The following is a 13,213-nucleotide window of genomic DNA, read 5'->3' as shown; positions in this document are numbered from 1 at the left end:
TCCGGAACCGGACACAGTGTACCCTAAAAACGGAATGGACTTGACTTCAAAGACGCATTTTTCTAATTTGCAATAGAGATGATTGACACGGAGACGGGACAGAACCTCTTTAACCCAAAAACGATGTTCCTCTAAATCGTTGGCAAAAAATAAGAATTTACTTACCGATAATTCTATTTCTCGGAGTCCGTAGTGGATGCTGGGGTTCCTGAAAGGACCATGGGGAATAGCGGCTCCGCAGGAGACAGGGCACAAAAAGTAAAGCTTTACGATCAGGTGGTGTGTACTGGCTCCTCCCCCTATGACCCTCCTCCAAGCCTCAGTTAGGATACTGTGCCCGGACGAGCGTACACAATAAGGAAGGATTTATGAATCCCGGGTAAGACTCATACCAGCCACACCAATCACACCGTACAACCTGTGATCTAAACCCAGTTAACAGTATGATAACAGAGGAGCCTCTGAAAGATGGCTCCCTACAACAATAACCCGAATTAGGTAACAATAACTATGTACAATTATTGCAGATAATCCGCACTTGGGATGGGCGCCCAGCATCCACTACGGACTCCGAGAAATAGAATTATCGGTAAGTAAATTCTTATTTTCTCTATCGTCCTAGTGGATGCTGGGGTTCCTGAAAGGACCATGGGGATTATACCAAAGCTCCCAAACGGGCGGGAGAGTGCGGATGACTCTGCAGCACCGAATGAGAGAACTCCAGGTCCTCCTTAGCCAGGGTATCAAATTTGTAGAATTTTACAAACGTGTTCTCCCCCGACCACGTAGCCGCTCGGCAGAGTTGTAATGCCGAGACCCCTCGGGCAGCCGCCCAAGAAGAACCCACCTTCCTTGTGGAGTGGGCTTTTACCGATTTTGGCTGTGGCAGGCCTGCCACAGAATGTGCAAGCTGAATCGTACTACAAATCCAGCGAGCAATAGTCTGCTTAGACGCAGGAGCGCCCAACTTGTTGGGAGCATATAGTATAAACAGTGAGTCAGATTTCCTGACTCCAGCTGTCCTTGAAATGTATATTTTTAAAGCTCTGACAACGTCCAACAACTTGGAGTCCTCCAAGTCGCTTGTAGCCGCAGGCACTACAATAGGCTGGTTCAGATGAAATGCTGACACCACCTTAGGGAGAAAATGCGGACGAGTCCGCAGTTCTGCCCTGTCCGAATGGAAAATCAGATATGGGCTTTTGTAAGATAAACCTGCCAGTTCTGACACTCTCCTGGCCGAAGCCAGGGCTAGTAGCATGGTCACTTTCCATGTGAGATATTTCAAATCCACAGTTTTTAGTGGTTCAAACCAATGAGATTTGAGAAAGTCCAAAACAACATTGAGATCCCACGGTGCCACTGGAGGCACCACAGGGGGCTGTATATGCAGCACTCCCTTAACAAAAGTCTGGACTTCAGGAACTGAAGCCAATTCTTTCTGGAAGAAAATCGACAGGGCCGAAATTTGAACCTTAATAGATCCCAATTTGAGACCCATAGACAATCCTGATTGCAGGAAATGTAGGAATCGACCCAGTTGAAATTCCTCCGTCGGAGCACTCCGATCCTCGCACCACGCAACATATTTTCACCAAATGCGGTGATAATGTTGCGCGGTTACTTCCTTCCTTGCTTTAATCAAAGTAGGAATGACTTCTTCCGGCATGCCTTTTTCCTTTAGGATCCGGCGTTCAACCGCCATGCCGTCAAACGCAGCCGCGGTAAGTCTTGAAACAGACAGGGACCCTGCTGAAGCAAGTCCCTTCTCAGAGGTAGAGGCCACGGATCTTCCGTGATCATCTCTTGAAGTTCCGGGTACCAAGTCCTTCTTGGCCAATCCGGAACCACTAGTATCGTTCTTACGCCTCTTTGCCGTATAATTCTCAATACTTTTGGTATGAGAGGCAGAGGAGGAAACACATACACCGACTGGTACACCCAAGGCGTTACCAGCGCGTCCACAGCTATTGCCTGCGGATCTCTTGACCTGGCGCAATACCTGTCCAGTTTTTTGTTGAGGCGAGACGCCATCATGTCCACCATTGGTCTTTCCCAACGGGTTACCAGCATGTGGAAAACTTCTGGATGAAGACCCCACTCTCCCGGGTGAAGGTCGTGTCTGCTGAGGAAGTCTGCTTCCCAGTTGTCCACTCCCGGGATGAACACTGCTGACAGTGCTATCACATGATTCTCTGCCCAGCGAAGAATCCTTGCAGCTTCTGCCATTGCACTCCTGCTTCTTGTGCCGCCCTGTCTGTTCACATGGGCGACTGCCGTGATGTTGTCCGACTGGATCAACACCGGTTTTCCTTGAAGCAGAGGTTCTGCCTGGCTTAGAGCATTGTAGATTGCTCTTAGTTCCAGAATGTTTATGTGAAGAGACGTTTCCAGGCTCGACCACACGCCCTGGAAGTTTCTTCCTTGTGTGACTGCTCCCCAGCCTCTCAGGCTGGCGTCCGTGGTCACCAGGATCCAATCCTGTATGCCGAATCTACGGCCCTCCAATAGATGAGCACTCTGCAACCACCACAGAAGAGATACCCTTGTCCTTGGAGACAGGGTTATCCGCTGGTGCATCTGAAGATGCGACCCTGACCATTTGTCCAACAGATCCCTCTGGAAAATTCTTGCGTGGAATCTGCCGAATGGAATTGCTTCGTAAGAAGCCACCATTTTTCCCAGGACTCTTGTGCATTGATGTACAGACACCTTTCCTGGTTTTAGGAGGTTCCAGACAAGTTCGGATAACTCCTTGGCTTTTTCCTCCGGGAGAAAAACCTTTTTCTGAACCGTGTCCAGAATCATCCCTAGGAACAGTAGACGTGTTGTCGGAATTAACTGGGATTTTGGAATATTCAGAATCCACCCGTGCTGTTTTAGCACTTCTTGAGACAGTGCTAATCCCATCTCTAGCTGTTCTCTGGACCTTGCCCTTATTAGGAGATCGTCCAAGTATGGGATAATTAATACGCCTTTTCTTCGAAGAAGAATCATCATCTCGGCCATTACCTTGGTAAAGACCCGAGGTGCCGTGGACAATCCAAACGGCAGCGTCTGAAACTGATAGTGACAGTTCTGTACGACGAACCTGAGGTACCCCTGGTGTGAGGGGTAAATTGGAACGTGGAGATACGCATCCTTGATGTCCAAGGATACCATAAAGTCCCCTTCTTCCAGGTTCGCTATCACTGCTCTGAGTGACTCCATCTTGAACTTGAACTTCTTTATGTACAGGTTCAAGGATTTCAGATTTAGAATAGGTCTTACCGAGCCATCCGGCTTCGGTACCACAAATAGAGTGGAATAATACCCCTTTGCTTGTTGTAAAAGAGGTACCTTGACTATCACCTGCTGAGAGTACAGCTTGTGAATGGCTTCCAAGACCGTCACCCTGTCGGAGGGGGACGTTGGTAAAGCAGACTTCAGGAAACGGCGAGGTGGATCCGTCTCTAGTTCCAACCTGTACCCCTGAGATATTATCTGCAGGATCCAGGGATCTACCTGCGAGTGAGCCCACTGCGCGCTGAAATTTTTGAGACGACCCCCCACCGCCCCCGAGTCCGCTTGAGAAGCCCCAGCGTCATGCTGAGGCTTTTGTAGAAGCGGGGGAGGGCTTCTGTTCCTGGGAAGGAGCTGCCTGTTGCAGTCTCTTCCCCCTTCCTCTGCCTCGTGGCAGATATGAATATCCCTTTGCTCTCTTGTTTTTAAAGGAACGAAAGGGCTGCGGTTGAAAAGTCGGTGTCTTTTTCTGTTGGGGAGTGACTTGAGGTAAAAAGGTGGATTTCCCGGCTGTAGCCGTGGCCACCAAATCCGATAGACCGACACCAAATAACTCCTCCCCTTTATACGGCAAAACTTCCATATGCCGTTTTGAGTCCGCATCACCTGACCACTGTCGCGTCCATAAACTTCTTCTGGCCGAAATGGACATAGCACTTACCCGTGATGCCAGTGTGCAAATATCCCTCTGTGCATCACGCATATAAAGAAATGCATCCTTTATTTGCTCTAAAGACAGTAAAACATTGTCCCTATCCAGGGTATCAATATTTTCAATCAGGGACTCTGACCAAGCTACCCCAGCACTGCACATCCAGGCTGTCGCTATAGCTGGTCGTTGTATAACACCTGTATGTGTGTATATACTTTTTTGGATATTTTCCATCCTCCTATCTGCTGGATCTTTAAGTGCGGCCGTCTCAGGAGAGGGTAACGCCACTTGTTTTGATAAGCGTGTGAGCGCCTTGTCCACCCTAGGAGGTGTTTCCCAGCGCGCCCTAACCTCTGGCGGGAAAGGGTATAAAGCCAATAACTTCTTTGAAATTAGCATTTTTTTATCGGGGGCAACCCACGCTTCATCACACACCTCATTTAATTCATCTAATTCAGGAAAAACTATAGGTAGTTTTTTCACACCCCACATAATACCCTGTTTTGTGGTACCTGTAGTATCAGCAATATGTAACGCCTCCTTCATTGCCAAAATCATATAACGTGTGGCCCTACTGGAAAATACGGTTGATTCATCACCGTCGCCACTGGAATCAGTGCCTGTGTCTGGGTCTGTGTCGACCGACTGAGGCAAAGGGCGTTTTACAGCCCCTGACGGTGTTTGAGGCGCCTGGACAGGTGCTAATTGATTGTCCGGCCGTCTCATGTCGTCAAACGACTGCTTTAGCGTGTTGACACTATCCCGTAATTCCATAAATAAAGGCATCCATTCTGGTGTCGACCCCCTAGGGGGTGACATCCCCATATTTGGCAATTGCTCCGCCTCCACACCAATATCGTCCTCATACATGTCGACACACACGTACCGACCCACAGCAGACACACAGGGAATGCTCTTAAAGAAGACAGGACCCCACTAGCCCTTTGGGGAGACAGAGGGAGAGTTTGCCAGCACACACCAAAAAGCGCTATATATGACAGGGATAGCCTTATAATAAGTGCTCCCTGTATAGCTGCTTTAATAATATAATTTTGCCACAATTTTGCCCCCCCTCTCTTGTTTTACCCTGTTTCTGTAGTGCAGTGCAGGGGAGAGCCTGGGAGCCTTCCTGACCAGCGGAGCTGTGTGAGGAAAATGGCGCTGTGTGCTGAGGAGATAGGCCCCGCCCCTTTTTCGGCGGGCTCGTCTCCCGCTCTTTAGTGGATTCTGGCAGGGGTTAAATATCTCCATATAGCCCCCGGAGGCTATATGTGAGGTATTTTTAGCCAAAATAGGTTTTCATTTGCCTCCCAGGGCGCCCCCCTCCCAGCGCCCTGCACCCTCAGTGACTGCCGTGTGAAGTGTGCTGAGAGGAAAATGGCGCACAGCTGCAGTGCTGTGCGCTACCTTAAGAAGACTGAGGAGTCTTCTGCCGCCGATTCTGGACCTCTTCTCGTTTCAGCATCTGCAAGGGGGCCGGCGGCGAGGCTCCGGTGACCATCCAGGCTGTACCTGTGATCGTCCCTCTGGAGCTAATGTCCAGTAGCCAAGAAGCCAATCCATCCTGCACGCAGGTGAGTTCACTTCTTCTCCCCTAAGTCCCTCGTTGCAGTGATCCTGTTGCCAGCAGGACTCACTGTAAAATAAAAAACCTAAGCTAAACTTTTCTAAGCAGCTCTTTAGGAGAGCCACCTAGATTGCACCCTTCTCGGCCGGGCACAAAAATCTAACTGAGGCTTGGAGGAGGGTCATAGGGGGAGGAGCCAGTACACACCACCTGATCGTAAAGCTTTACTTTTTGTGCCCTGTCTCCTGCGGAGCCGCTATTCCCCATGGTCCTTTCAGGAACCCCAGCATCCACTAGGACGATAGAGAAATGAGGATATCGTCTAGATAGACCACGACATGACGGTATAGAATGTCTCTGAAGATCTCATTGACAAAATGCTGGAAGACAGCTGGAGCATTGCTCAATCCGAAGGGCATGACGAGGTACTCATAATGTCCGTCACGGGTGTTAAAGGCGGTCTTCCACTCGTCACCCTCACGGATCCGGATGAGATTGTATGCACCTCGCAAGTCCAGCTTTGTAAAGATGGTAGCTCCGCTAACTCTGTCAAAGAGCTCAGTAATCAGGGGTAAAGGATAACGGTTCTTGATGGTAATGTCGTTCAAACCTCTGTAGTCGATGCACGGCCGCAGACCACCATCTTTCTTTTTTACAAAAAAGAAGCCTGCGCCGGCTGGAGAAGAAGAAGGTCGAATGAACCCCTTTGCTAGGTTCTCTTTAATATATTCCTCCATAGAATGCGTCTCAGGCAGAGACAACGGATAAGTTCGGCCTCGAGGTGGAACCTTCCCTGGAACGAGATCAATCGGACAGTCCCATTCTCTATGAGGAGGAAGGATATCAGCAGAAGCTTTACTGAACACATCCGTGAAATCTTGATATGGAGGAGGTGGAACATCAGACGACCTGGGGGAGGAAGAACAGACAGGCAATACTTTAAACAAACATGTCTCAGCACAGGAGGATCCCCATGCCAGGATTTGCGTAGTCGTCCAATCAATTGTAGGATTGTGAAGACGGAGCCATGGAAGGGTCAGGACCACAGGATGTGTGGCTCTTGGAATCACTAAAAAAGAAATAAGTTCGGAAAGAAGAACTCCCACTCTCAGACGAACTGGTAGAGTCCTTAAAGAAATAACTGCATCAAAAATTTTGCTGCCATCCACGGCAGTTAAAGAAATGGACGAAGGAAGTCTCTCGGTGGGTAGGGACCACCGTTTAACATAGGCTTCGGTAATAAAGTTCCCAGCTGCTCCGGAATCAAGGAGGGCAATGACGTTCCGATAACGTTGAGCAACTTGAAGCGAGACTGGGAGATTACAATCTTGAGGAGATGGAGAGGAGATCATTACTCCTAGCCGGCCCTCTCCTTGGCGAGCTAGGATTTGGAGTTTCCCGGACGTTTGGGACAGGCATTAATGGTGTGAGACGGAGCTGCACAATAGAGACAGAGAAACTCGGAGAGACGTCTTCGGCGCTCAGCAGGAGTTAAACGGGAACGGCCAAGTTGCATGGGCTCATCTTTAGATGGTGACAGTTGACGAGGAGGAGGAGCAGAAGATTTTGGAGCAGATCTTCCACGCTCAGTTGCTCTCTCTCTGAAACGTAAATCAACTTTCGTGCAGAGTGAGATTAGCTCATCTAACTTAGAAGGTAAGTCTCTGGTAGCTAACTCATCTTTAATACGCTCAGATAAGCCATGCCAGAATGCAGCATACAGGGCCTCGTCGTTCCATGCCAGTTCGGATGCCAGGATCAGGAACTGTATCAGATATTGTCCTACAGTACGTGACCCCTGGCGTAAACGGAGAATCTCGGATGAAGCTGAGGTTACCCGGCCTGGCTCGTCGAAGATGCGCCTGAATGTTGACACGAAGGCAGTGTAGGAAGATAGCAGGGTGTCGGACCTCTCCCATAACGGTGATGCCCAATCAAGGGCTGAGCCACTGAGAAGAGAAATAATGTAGGCAATTTTTGTACGGTCACTGGGAAAATTGCCAGGTTGTAGCTCAAACTGAATCTCACACTGGTTGAGAAATCCCCTGCAGAATCTTGGAGATCCGTCAAATTTTGCTGGCGTTGGAAGATGAAGACGTGGAGCAGAAATGGGTAAGGTGGGTGGGGTTATAGCTGGAGTCACTGTGGTTGACGCACCAGACGCGCCTGATCCACGGAGAGTTGTCTGAATCCCATCCAGCCGAGTAGAGAGATCCTGGAGACAGCGGATGATGTGGCCCTGTGCAGCCTCCTGATGTTCTAGTCGGGCTGCCAGTTCTTGCATCGGCTTGGCCGCTTGATCCTGGTCTCCGGCTGGATTCATTAGGGCAGTGCTTACTGTCACAACTGAGGGCCTGAGCTGACGGGAGGCAGCCTCAGTTGTAGGGGCTGAGATGTACCGGAACCTGGGAGGTTGTATCAGACCCCTGGACATGTAAGTAACATGAATAATAACTGCCCGAAGGCGTGACCACGACAACTTGGATAAAAGTCAATGATGTTTATTATGACAACTCCGCAACACAGCAGCAGTAAAAGAAAACGTAAAAGTCAGCAAAGAATAAATACAGTTCCTGGGTACTACAGGATGGCAGGAGCCACAGGGCACTGGTAGTGTGAGATAGTTCTTATGATCTTCTAGATGGAAAGTCCTTACCAGGCCCGACTGTAGCAATGGAGATAACCCAGGATTGTGCCAGCTGGTGTTCCAGGAAAAGCTGGGTTGCTGAAGATAAAACAGCTGCTGTGGATACTGGCTGGAACCAGACTGTTGTTAGCACGGAGTGGATACTGGCTGGAACCAGTTAAATAATAAATGAACTTGGGAGCGATGAAATATGAACTGAAATGTAGAACTTGAGAGCGGAGAAATAATACCGGTGGAGAGTGGTAAAGTGTAGAAAGGACACCGGCCCTTTAAGGGAAGCTGTACTCTGCTGGAAGCTGAGCTGGAAGCAGGTAATGTTGTAGCTGGAAACAGATGAATCCACAATGGATTGGAGAGTCAGGCTACACCGCAGGTGGAATGCTGGTGCGGGTCTCTATGGTGGAAGTCTTGAGACAGGAGCTGGAACCTGGAAGACAATCACAGGAGAGAGACAAACAGGAACTAGGTTTGACAACCAAAGCACTGACGCCTTCCTTGCTCAGGCACAGTGTATTTATACCTGCAGCAAGGAAGGGATTGGCTAGGCAATTATGCAGATTATCAATACTGAGAACAGATTGGTGGAAATGATCAGCTGACAGAATCCAAGATGGCTGCGCCCATGCAGACACTTGGAGGGAAGTTTGGTTTGTAATCCATGTGGTAATGAAAACAGTAATGGCGGCGCCGGCCACCGGAGACAGGAGGCGCCAGGCTGACAGATGCACATCCAACCACGCGGACACAGCGGAGGCCGCGGCTGACGTAATCGCCACTCAGACACTCTGCATGCAGAAGTTCAGGGACGGCGGCGGAGGCCGCGGGAGACGCCATGCCAGGTGTAATATGGCGTTTACTGTGACAGCGTCCCAGAGTGACAGGAGAGGATACAGGAATGTACACATCAGGATAACAGATGGGATCCGGTCCTGGAGCGCTGAGCCAGCCTTAGGAGGCATCTGATGGGTAAGAAATGGCGTCCAGATACCCGGATCGTGACAATGACATAGGACTGAGGAAATAGCATATTATTGAAAGAAAAATGGAAACTTTTATTATTGCAGGGAACGGGCTAAATACTGTATCTAAGTTTGGACCTAATTCAGACCTGATTGTAGATGTGCTAAATTTAGCACATCTACGATCAGTCACACAGACTTGTGGGGGGATGCCCAGCACAGGGCTAGTCCACCCCGCATGTCAGGCCTGACCCCCCCGCACAAGTACAAAAGCATCGCACAACGGCAATGCTTTTGTACTTTAGGAGTAGCTCCCTAGCAGGAGCTACTTGTCGCTGCGACCCTCACTGCGACGTTTGTGATGTCACGCAGTCGCCGAAGCCTGACCCACCAACGGTCAGGGCATGCCTGGGTTGCCCGGACCGCGCCCCCTAAATGGCGGCCAAACCCCGCCGGCCCGCCCCCTTCTGCCCAGCGACCGCCTCTGCCTGTCAGTCAGGCAGAGGCGATCACAGGGCTGAGACATGCGCAGTTCAGACCTGATCGGCTGCTGTGTGAAAAAAATGCACAGCAACGATTAGGTCTGAATTAGGCCCTCAGTAATGATTGCAAATTCTGATAATTAGCAGAAATTGCAATCCTTCTGGACGCATGCTGTGGACTGCCCATCGCAGGACAAGGCTGCCCAGCATGCTGACTACCGCCTCCCCCCTTCAAAAAGCAGAAATTGCAGTCGCATTGCAATTTCTGCTTCTTAGCAGAAATTAATGTTGCCTCCTGCCGGCGCAGCTTAGCTGTGCCCGCAGAAGGCCCACCGTCATCTTTCCGATCACTGTGGCTGCGTGTGACGTCATGCAGCCGCCGAGATCACGCCGCCATTCATGTTCCCATGCCCCCCGTTTGGCTGCCTCCACCCCTGCAACGCTGCATCTCCGTCTAGGAAACTGAGCAAACCCATCACTGAGCGGCAATCCACTTTGTACCCGTGCGACGCGCCTGCGCATTGCGGTGCATGCGCAGTTTTGACCTGATTGCCTGCTGTACGGAAACGCAGCCTAGCGATCAGGTCTGAATTAGCCCCTATATACATAACTATATTTTCACTTAATATTTTCATGTATGATACCCATATCCAAACCACAATTATTGTGTTCATCAGTTTTGCAGATAAATGGGGTGAAGTTGTTACTGTACATGAACATATGTCCTGATTTCAGAAGGACAACGGACAGTCCTAAACCACATACCTATAAATGGGTGGAGTTTCATCCCAAAGTGGACATGAGAAGAGGCTCAAGGGACAGGCTAGCAGGGCTACTGCCAAGAGCACTGCAGCATGCGGGCGCATCCGCAGTCACCCCACCAGCACTGCCGCCTGTTTGGGCAACAGCCACTGGGCCCTTGAACAGTGGTAGGTACTAGAGTGGTGTTGCCTTCTATTAGAACAATTGAGGCTGGGCTAGGACCCATCAGCTCTCAGCAGAGGCATGACCTGGAGTAACAAGGGTCAGTTGTAGGATGATGACATTGGTTATATTCCTACACAAATGGGCATCTTCCAGGCCATGAATAGAGAATACCGACTGATGATACTGTCTGCCCAGGGAGGATCAGTTTCTTCAAAGATTTCTCATTGCAGAGAAACCACAATAGAGGTAAGATGCATTTATATTCAATACTGTACACACGAAAAACAATATTTTTTTTAAAAAATGGGTTGCCAAAGGGACTTTTTGACTCGGGCTCTACTTAGCCTACAACCATCTCAGGTGGGGCAGTTGGGGGTGTGGCTTATTATATTGTGTTTCAATGTTGAGAGGTATGTGAAAAATATTTCTGTTAAAGTGTAGCTATTGCTTACTTACACATTTTTGTGGGCTGGATAGACAGACCCTAACAAATTAGCCATATCCATATGCTGTTAACTGGGCTTCCGGTGGGCAGGCCGAACTGACTGGACGCATCTTAAAGTGAGCTCTTCGTCCAGGCTGCTATTGTGCCCTATATCGCCGGCTGCATTAGGACTGAGACCCTGGCTTTTTCATCAGTGGGGTCTGGAGATACTGGGGGCAAAGTGGTGCTGCTTTCCGTCTCGCCCCTGCACTCTACTCACCGCCGGAGTCAACACATGCTGTGTTCGGTGTATGACTGTGGCCATATTGGATCCTGGCCGCGTCTGAGATCCGGCTGCTGGAGGGCGCATCGGCCCTATCTGTACCCACTGTGGTTGCCGTGCAGGTCTGGGATGTCCCTGCCTCCCTTCCACGCTCCCTACAGACTCCGCCTCTGGAAGCGGTGCATGCTGTGTGTGGCAGATGGCGGCAATTGCCTCTGCTTTCACCCGTAGATGCAGTATCTCCGTCAGGGACCAATCAGCTCAGCAGGTACCGTGCTGGTCGCTGCCTGCTCTCACCAACGGCTGTGTTTGGGTGCTGAGGGCTCCCCCCTCCCTCCCTGCTCCACACAGGCTTCTTCCTGCTACAGTGCCTGGGGACATTCTGTCACATTACACCCTGCCTGGCTATCTTCTGTCTCACACCAAGGGCTGTATTAAGGGGCACAGACTCCCCCCTTCCTTTCACTACACAGGCTTTCTATATGTCTGCAAACCGTTAATCCACGCTGCACCCTGCATGTCCTTTCCCTAAGGTTACAGTGTGAATTTCTGCCTGACTCTGCACTCCTCTCCCTTCAAGTAACAGTGCTTTTACTACAGCTGCCAGCACTCTGACAAGTGATACACTCTTTCATTATATCATTCTCTGGGACATTTTCCTTTTCCTTTGTATTTACGTTATGCCATTTGCCATAGAGCGGTATGTGGCCAAAACACTGCAAACGACCAAAGGTTCCCAGAACAAACATAAAACGGCCTCTAAAGATAAAGATGCTTGTTCGGATCACTCCTTATCCCCAACATCACCCGGACGGGGAGACTCCACAGATACTTTGGTTACAACTGATAGATTCAGTCCGTCTTCTGTTCAGAGGGCCAAAGAAATATCGGACATTATCTCGCCCCTTTTGGATGCTAAGTTAGCCCCGCTAATAGAAGCCATTAACTCCAAACGCCTTGTGGAAGCAGAGGGCCGCATCTTCACTTTGGAAGATGACCAATTTGAGGCTAAGTCGCAACTGCAAACGCATGACGCCAATCTTGTGGCTCTAAACAATAAAAATAAGAATTTACTTACCGATAATTCTATTTCTCGTAGTCCGTAGTGGATGCTGGGGACTCCGTCAGGACCATGGGGAATAGCGGCTCCGCAGGAGACAGGGCACAAAAGTAAAAGCTTTAGGATCAGGTGGTGTGCACTGGCTCCTCCCCCTATGACCCTCCTCCAAGCCTCAGTTAGGATACTGTGCCCGGACGAGCGTACACAATAAGGAAGGATTTTGAATCCCGGGTAAGACTCATACCAGCCACACCAATCACACTGTACAACCTGTGATCTGAACCCAGTTAACAGCATGATAACAGCGGAGCCTCTGAAAAGATGGCTCACAACAATAATAACCCGATTTTTGTAACAATAACTATGTACAAGTATTGCAGACAATCCGCACTTGGGATGGGCGCCCAGCATCCACTACGGACTACGAGAAATAGAATTATCGGTAAGTAAATTCTTATTTTCTCTGACGTCCTAAGTGGATGCTGGGGACTCCGTCAGGACCATGGGGATTATACCAAAGCTCCCAAACGGGCGGGAGAGTGCGGATGACTCTGCAGCACCGAGTGAGAGAACTCCAGGTCCTCCTCAGCCAGGGTGTGCCCCTGACCAAGTAGCAGCTCGGCAAAGTTGTAAAGCCGAGACCCCTCGGGCAGCCGCCCAAGATGAGCCCACCTTCCTTGTGGAATGGGCATTTACATATTTTGGCTGTGGCAGGCCTGCCACAGAATGTGCAAGCTGAATTGTACTACACATCCAACTAGCAATCGTCTGCTTAGAAGCAAGAGCACCCAGTTTGTTGGGTGCATACAGGATAACAGCAAGTCAGTTTTCCTGACTCCAGCCGTCCTGGAAACCTATATTTTCAGGGCCCTGACAACATCTAGCAACTTGGAGTCCTCCAAGTCCCTAGTAGCCGCAGGTACCACAATA

At 49.9% G+C, this 13,213-nt stretch overlaps 1 protein-coding gene across 2 annotated transcripts in view; it reads right to left on the bottom strand.

Annotated features, from left to right (window-relative positions):
• The window catches only part of LOC135056329 (cGMP-dependent protein kinase 2-like), a 423,162-nt gene that overhangs the window by 377,599 nt on the left and 32,350 nt on the right, over window positions 1-13,213 (bottom strand). The gene's annotated exons all lie outside the window — the stretch shown is intronic.

The sequence above is a fragment of the Pseudophryne corroboree genome, chromosome 3 (assembly GCF_028390025.1).
Source record: "Pseudophryne corroboree isolate aPseCor3 chromosome 3, aPseCor3.hap2, whole genome shotgun sequence".
NCBI lineage: Eukaryota > Metazoa > Chordata > Amphibia > Anura > Myobatrachidae > Pseudophryne > Pseudophryne corroboree.
The sequence above is the reverse complement of the archived record's forward strand: the minus strand, read 5'-3'. Positions and strand labels throughout refer to the sequence as shown.